This window comes from Pseudonaja textilis, chromosome 2, assembly GCF_049901715.1.
Source record: "Pseudonaja textilis isolate UNSWEBS1 chromosome 2, rPseTex1.2, whole genome shotgun sequence".
Lineage (NCBI taxonomy): Eukaryota > Metazoa > Chordata > Lepidosauria > Squamata > Elapidae > Pseudonaja > Pseudonaja textilis.
In genome coordinates, this window is record NC_141991.1 from 193645019 (window position 1) to 193653443 (window position 8425).

Here is an 8425-nt window from a genome sequence, read left to right on the forward strand (position 1 = left end):
ATCATCCGGCATACCACACCGTTACACAGTATGCCAAAATACTCTCAATGGTAGAACGGTAAAAAGTGAATGATTAGTGAATTACAGCAGCAGGTTAATCTCCATAGCCCGGTGGCACCTTCATAACACCTGTTTGAAAAATAGAAAGCTACACATTGCTCTAACCTTAAAAAGTATTTGAAGATCAAAGCCAATTATATTGTTTAGGAAGCAGCAACAGTTGTGCACTGAGCTGTTGTTTAGGAACAAGTAATCTCCATGAGCTTCAGATAAGTGCTCAAAATCTTTTTGGCTCTTCCCTTTATCTAACCCAAAGCTCAGCCAAAGCTTGGACTCTTTATAATTACATTTCTAATATTGTGGGGTTCTCTAGCTGTCCCTGCACAGACAGTAATGTAGTGTGCATATCATTGGAATAAAAGAACATTGATTTGTTCAGAAGTTACTGTAGTCCATGCCAAACTGTTTGAAATAAAATATATATTTTTTCTTGGCATCAAGCAGGAAAAAAAAAAGTAAAGACAAGATCTCCTTCCAAGATAAATGCTTCCAAACAAACAACTGAGATTAAACCACTGGCCAAATATAATATTATATCTGAAAAGGCATGTAGTTTAGGAAAAAAGAACATGAGATATCCATTCTTGTTTTAAAATCTGTTGGGCAAATTAAGGACAATTCTCCGTATTGTAGAACATGCCAGGCATCTAGAACAACAACAAACATATTTTAATTCCCTTTTCAGAAGCATGTTGAACTTTTTTTTTCAAAAATGGAAATGTTATCTGAATAATTTAATCTTTTATATTTTCAGAAGAGGCCAAGTCTCCCTAGAATGAATCTTGATTTTCAGGTGACTGCACTGATATATCCAAGTAGTTTTCTTGCCAAAAGTACAGTTGCCATCTTTTTGAGTGTTTTATTAAATTCCCCATCTAGCCTTAACCCCTAAGATCTCCTGATGGTCCATCATCCAAAGATTAACACTGACACTGATTAACTTCTCATCATAGTCGTGACATTACTCTGTGCAGAAATAGTTCACTTAGCTGCACTGAAGGTGCTGAGATTAAACAAGCCATCACTTCCAACCAACTTTCCAAAAGCACAACAGAGAAATTGCAGGGATGAGAATTTTGAGTTCATATTGGACTAAAATTGGCCTGGCAGTTTCTCAAATGTTTTCTTGTCCTGTGAACAGAGCTTCTGTTTTACTATCTTATTTTAAGATGCTTGAGAATAGTTCTTTACAATGTTCCTTAGCTAACTTCATTTTTGAAATAGATGCAGTGGCTGATGGCATTGATTTCTGCTTTCCATAGCAGAAGATGAGACTTTCTTGATTGCTCACACTTCCAATCTAAAAAAGCACAATGTGAGGAATTATATTTTGAAGACTTCCTTTTGAAAATTGAGAAGTCAAGAAGCCACAGATCTCTGAAGAGATTATTATACCACAAAAGATAAAGCTTGCAGAGATACTGCTTTAGTTACCTCACAACTACAGAAATGCAAAAGCATTACATTCCTTTTAGGAGAATTTCACCAAAATTCCCTTTCCCACTGAAATAACTTCAAAAGTAAATTGTCTTTCATCAAATTAACTGAGAATTGGCAGGAACATATTTGATCACATTTTTCTTTCTGTGTGGCAATAATTTAAAAACCCCATGCAAATTAATACTTTAGTGCAGGCATGTCCATCCTTGGCAATATAGATGGCTGAGGAATTCTTGGAGTTGAACAAGTTACCAAGGTTGGAAAAGAACATTTTGAGCAGTTTTTGATGTCCGTTATTTACGTTTTCCATATTTACACATTGAATGAAAAGGGAGTTGAGTGGGCTGTTTTCCTTGGAATCTTAGATGTACTAAGTCCATAGCTCTTGGAAGAACCAACAATGAATGAGAATATGGCCTTTCTGATCATAAATAAATAGGTTTGTGTCAGGTAAATAGGTCTCCTCTCATTTGTTTAAAATTGAAATCAAATGAAACCCAACCATTCAGTGTAGCAATGCCCCCTATTTGCAAATTGACTTTCCTATTTACAAGAATCTTATAAGGCTCAAAAACAAGGAATTCATCGCCTAGTAAAATTTCCATCCACATGTGCCACCAACAGTAGCATCAAACTACATTGACCATGCTGAACAAAATGGTCAAACCACTATCCAGAATTCCTGCCTGCAAATAACTATCCTCCAGTGATTTCAGCTGAATTGAGATCATTGTTTCTCTATATTCAGCTACCTTAATAGCAATAACAATAGCACTTATATACTGCTTCATTGTGCTTTACAGCCCTCTCTAAGTAGTTACAGAGTCAGCATATTTCCACCAACAATCTGGGTCCCCATTGTACCAACTCCAGAAGGATAGAAGGCTGAGTCAACCTTGAGCCGGTCAAGATCAAACTGCTGGCAGTCGGCTGAATTAGTCTGCGGTAATCTGCACCACCAAGACATGTGATAGAAAACAGAACATGAAAATCACACCTCCTGTTCCCCAACAAGCTGTAAATCAGGCAATTGGAAGGGAGCAGAACAAGGATGATTCAACTTCGCTTTTCCTTACACCTGATTAGTGGGCTCTGTAGCTTCATTATTTTGGGGACAAGGACAGGTAAAGAGAAAGACACCATTCCATTTTTGGAAGTATATTTAGGATGAATTTAGAGGGGAAAGAGAGATGAAATATAAAGCGAGAGACTAATAGAGTAGACTGCAGTAAAGACTTAGTGGACTATACTCCTGATATAGAAAGGACTAGAAACATTTGTGAGAAAACATGTAATAATTTGACCAAGTTCAGTCCACATACAATATACAACACATTTCAGACTGACGGAAGTGGAATAACATTTATATTGATGGGAATGTTCTTCCCTCTTTATTGCACATTCTCCCATCCTATGCTTCCTTTAACATCTCTTCATTCTTCCAATTCTTTTTCTGGCCTAGTATCATACATTTACAAGATTGCCATTTAAACTATATGAAGAAAAATCAATTTGTTATGTATTTTTAATGACATACTCCACAAAGCATGATGAATGTTAAAAGCCAAACGAAAGCTATAAATGTGAGACAGTCTTTATAAGATATAACTTCCTGCCTGTAAAATGTTAAATAGATTGCTTTGAAAGGAAACCACCTTTATTATGTCATTAGTTTTATGTAGATTTTCAAAGTGTTGTGACTGTGACGGAAGGAAATATTACTTCACTGAAAATCCAATAAACTGAAGCAAGCAGAAGTAATTATTTCTGAAAAATTCAAAAGGTAAACAACATTAAAGACCTTGATTCTTAATTAATAAATTGAGAGTGGCTTACCTGTAGTCTGAAAATTTGGGATTTTCATCTATATTTGTCTTCTGAGGAAAAAATACTTCCAGTCTAAATCAATGCACTATTGAAGCACCACTAGAAACAGCATAATGCTGTTTTTCCTATAACAATAATTATAGGATTGAGGCATTTCCAGATAGCAAAAAAGACCAATAATTTTCTTTAGTGCTCTGATGATGGCGCTAATATGGATTCATGCCAAAAGTGCACTATTCTGTCCCTACATAATTGGCCTTGTTACAATGGTAGTGTAGAATAAAAGAAGGAATATTTATATTTTATGCATTTAACACACTTAAATACCATTCTTAGGGTAGATTTGGTCAATTCACCTCCACATCATGTCTGAACTGTGATTAGAGAGAGGAAGCATTTCCTTATAAGGTTTGCATTTCTGAACTTGAAAGGGGAGTGCATAGCACAAAAAATATAATTCTGTTTCTGGAATAGTTAAAGCCAAGCTGGTATCCAACATACTGACTGTTATTAAATTATCGGATCAACAAGCTCCTTGAAAAGTATAAGATGAACACACAGGATGTATCACTTTTACCACCTTGGTACGTAAAGGAAAAGTCTACTCTTTCATAATATAAAGAGTGGCTTCATAAAAACTTCACAAACTCCCTCAATATTTCACTTTACAGATAAACTTGAAGGGGTTTTAAAAAGTTGTGTCACATTGCATTTGAAGACCATCGGATTGTGAAACTGTTGTCCCAGGTTTGGTAGAGTCAGTGCCTTCAGCAGCAAGTTGGGGTTAGTGCTGATGAAATATCAAATAGACAGACAAATATGACTTAATCCTGAGTGGAAATTACACTTGAATTGTCAGGTACATAAGATCAGGTCCACATGTGAAGGTCCAGTTAAACTGATTTATTGCCAATATGCATAGGAATATTTTCAACTAACAGCACTTGTTTGATAAGGGTCAATGGTGTTCAAGGAAGGTTGTACTTGGTCCACTTGTAGCTACATAAGGATTCTAGGCTGTTTTCTCTTTTAACTTTTCCCTCAGATTCTGCCACTCCTTCTCCTACGTGAATAATATAAAGAAACAATTCACTCCTAGATTTAGTTTATCTCTAGTTTTTATTTAATGTGAACTTTGAAATGCTTCATTTTTCCTTTTCTAAAAGCTGATGAAACCATCTAGCTGGGCTTTAGCTCACCTTCTCTCACTTATAAACAACCCACACAGATTCTTCATAAAGAAAAATATATATTCCCATCCTTTCAATTTTAAACCTGCTTCAGGATTTCAGAATAAAGGATGTGTTCCTTGCATTATGTCAGCAGCCATTACATTAAGAATACATTTTCCTGAAAAGTTGATAGTTTCTTCTTGATAAGTAGTGATAGCATTTTTAGCATTTAAGAAGATAATCCAAATAAACTGAAAATGTCCTAATCTCTGTACAGGAATTTAAAAAGCAAAGCTATGAAGCAAGCAATTTTAAAAAGCATATATTTTAAAAAAAACAATTCTAAGGCACAGTGATATTTATTGTGAATCCATTTTATTAAGGAATGAATGAAAGAGAGATGATCTGGTGTGTATATTTAAAATTAAAAGGATTAATTAATTAATTAATTGTCAGTCTATGCTATACATTTACCAGTCAGGGTGGATGCAATATTAATATGGATTGCTGATATTACTAGACATTCAGTTTTACCATAGGTAAATCATGGAGGAATACTAGAAACTGAAAATGTAAAATAAAATACCATTACCAATGAAAACTAGCTTTTTTTTTTACCTTTTCCATGTCGCATTTTTGAACATCTATGACGTGGGCAGTGCTTTTGGGTTGTTTTTCCCTTCTTCAATAGCAAAAACACACAACATGCTCATATTGTGCACAGATCTCTTCAATAGCTTTTCTCTTGCTATACGCTGAGAAATGTTCATGTGACAAGACAAATGTTCTAGAAATTCCTGCAAAGGAGATAACCATGGAGGAAAGTCTGCAGTGCAGAGCAATTTTGTTAAGAACAGAAATTTTAAAAGATCTATTACATGGTCCTGTGAAAAGAAAAATTTTAGATTCTTCCTATATTTTCAAATGTTAAGTAAATCTTTTTTCCAGAAGACGGCTAGACAGAGCAAGTGAATTTTATATTTATTATACATGAAAACATAAACGTAAGTAGAAAGAAATCTGGCCTGCAAAATGTAATATAAAATGGATTTTAAAAGGGCATTTTGCATCCTACTTTTAAAATTATTTTTAGATATACATATATCCATTGTGCTATTCCTTAAGAGGTAAGCAACGCTATATGAAGTGTAGCCTAAAACTTAGAAATAGTAACTAAAAGCAGGAGATACAAGAAAATTTAAATATAGTGTACATTCATGCCAATCATTACTTTCCCATAGAGAACCATCTCTGAGTACTATTCTTGTTTCAGTTCATATTTTGTATTTTTATATTAAACTTATCCCCACTTTTATGAAGATTTCATCAACAAATTAGTCAGTTTCATAGTCTTTACTTTCCTGCTATTCTTTCTTTAGATATTTATGTCTGCAAGTCAATTAGTCAGTCACTCAGCTTGAATTGGGTTCAAATTCCATCAAACGTCCATTTAGCTTTTACCTTATTGCCATGGTTTGCCATACATATTTCTCTAATAATTTGTCCTGAGTTTCACTTTGTTCTATTACTATGCATGAATCAAACTGTGTGACATATGATAAAGTAATCCTTAATAAAACCTATTAGCCTTCTCTCAAATAATATATATTGTATTTTATTTATTTATATCCCACCTTTATTGTTTTCATAAATAAGTCAAGGTGGTAAGCATAACTAATATGCCTTCCTCTTCTTTTCCCCCCCACAACCAGAGCCTTACTAGATAAGATGGATTGAGAGAGAGAGGAAGACTGTGCCAAATTATCCAGTCAGCTTTCACTCCTAAGACAGGACTAGAATTCATAGTCACCTGGTTTGACTATGGTCTGGTGCCTTAACCACTATACAAGTGTTGTTCCCATCTTGATTTTTAAAATCTTGTTTTTTATATCTTATTCTTCTCTCTCTCTCATATAGATAGATAGATAGATAGATAGATAGATAGATAGATAGATAGATAGATAGATAGATAGATAGATAGAGGTAGAGGTAGAGATAGAGATATATCTTAGGATACACACACACACACGTGTGTGTGTGTGTGTGTGTGTGTGTGTGTGTGTGTTTCTTAAGCTTTCACGGGTATTTATATGTATGGTATTCAGCTTTGTTTGGGTATTTTCCCACGTCATTATAGTTGTGCTTTTAAAGTTGTAGCAACGTTTCAGCAGAATCTCATCTGCCATCATCAGGCTTCTGTATTGTGTTTGTCTGTGAGTAAGACTTTCACAGCCGTTTCAGTTTTAAATTTGGGGCTAGCCTACTGCTATGCCAGAATGGGTTTTTCTTCATCCTGATTGGTTGGGAGTCTTGGTCTGTGTTTATTGGTCTTGGAATTTGCTGTGTTCTGCTTGATTGGTGTTTCTAATATCTTCTGTCTGTTTTGTGGCTTTTTTTTTTTTTTTTGTCTAACCCTAACCCTAACCCTAACCATTCTGGCACAGCAGTAGGCTAGCCCCAAATTTAAAACAGAAATGGCTGTGAAAGTCTGATTCACAAACACAATACAGAAGCCTGATGATGGCAGAAGAGATTCTGCCGAAACGTTGCTACAACTTTAAAAGCACAACTATAATGATGTGGGAAAATACCCGAACAAAGCTGAATACCATACACATACATACATATACACACATATGTATGTACATATACAGTATAATTATACATATACATATGGTCCTTAATAAAATGATATTGTTTACACAACTTAAGAGGGAAGTCTAAACAAACAGAAACTTTGGGACTATAATTGCATTATTTATTTCTATCAGTTTTTGCCTTTTATTTTATTCATGTTCCCCCATAAATGAACTTCTCTGGCCTAACGTTAAGACTGAACATAACATATAAAATTGTATAATTACAATCAGTGCTATGAACTGCAGGATTCCTTGTATTTTTATAGTGGCAGGTTGGTTGTTGTTGTTGTTGTTTTTGCTTTGTTTGCTTTCTCAGAAACGCAGTGGCTGTATGGTAAGGAAATTGAACATGTAACAGCAGCTCCTGAACAGACTTTGGAGGTCAGATAGCATAATTTATTATTTGGAAGAGCAGGATCAAGTACCTGTCTCTTTTGTTACTACCCATGAATAACCTGTTTACAAAGTAGTATGTAAATTAATGCTTTTCATTGCTCATTATTAGAACCCTGGAAAGCATTCAACACTGCAAAATGCTTAATAATAGATGGAAGGTCACATAAAATATCATTCTCCACATTTCATATACAGAATGCTATCTGGTGGCGCTGTTTAATATAATCTGCTCCTGATTCCATATTGCTCTATCAGAAAATTTACCTGCATGTCACTGTGACCAATTTGCTGACTATTTCGCAGGCAAACCTGCTCCTATCCTCTTAGAGATGGAGGATGGAGGATCAGGATCCCATGAGACTTGTCTGTCATGGACATATGGGATTCATAAAAACTTGACACACCTGAGATTGGGACAAGATTGTCTGTGGGATAAGCACCAGTGCCTGTGGGTTTGACCATTTCACTCTTAGTTTTCATGGCCTGGCTTGATAAGTGGTTCATGGCCTGGCTTGGGCAGTGATATATTACTGCCTTAAGAAAGGAGGTAATTTGATCAGAGTTGTATGTTCTTCCTAGGAAATCATCAATTAACCCACCATTTATCCATTTATTGCCCCAACTTCAACATCTCCTTTTAACTCAAGATGATAAAGAAGTTGCTAAAAAGGACTCACTAAATAGTCCAATTGGAAGAATTCAGTCTTGGGGATAGGTTGTAATTCATAATGGTTTCTCTGACAACCCGCATTGATACTTGAATAGGATAAGGGTTAGAGTTAAGGTTCATCCTTTCTTAGCACCATAACATATGATATCTTAATGGACCACTTATGACGCTATTTACATTCTTTCTTGCATGGATGGTTCCAACAGTTTTTGAGGAAAAAG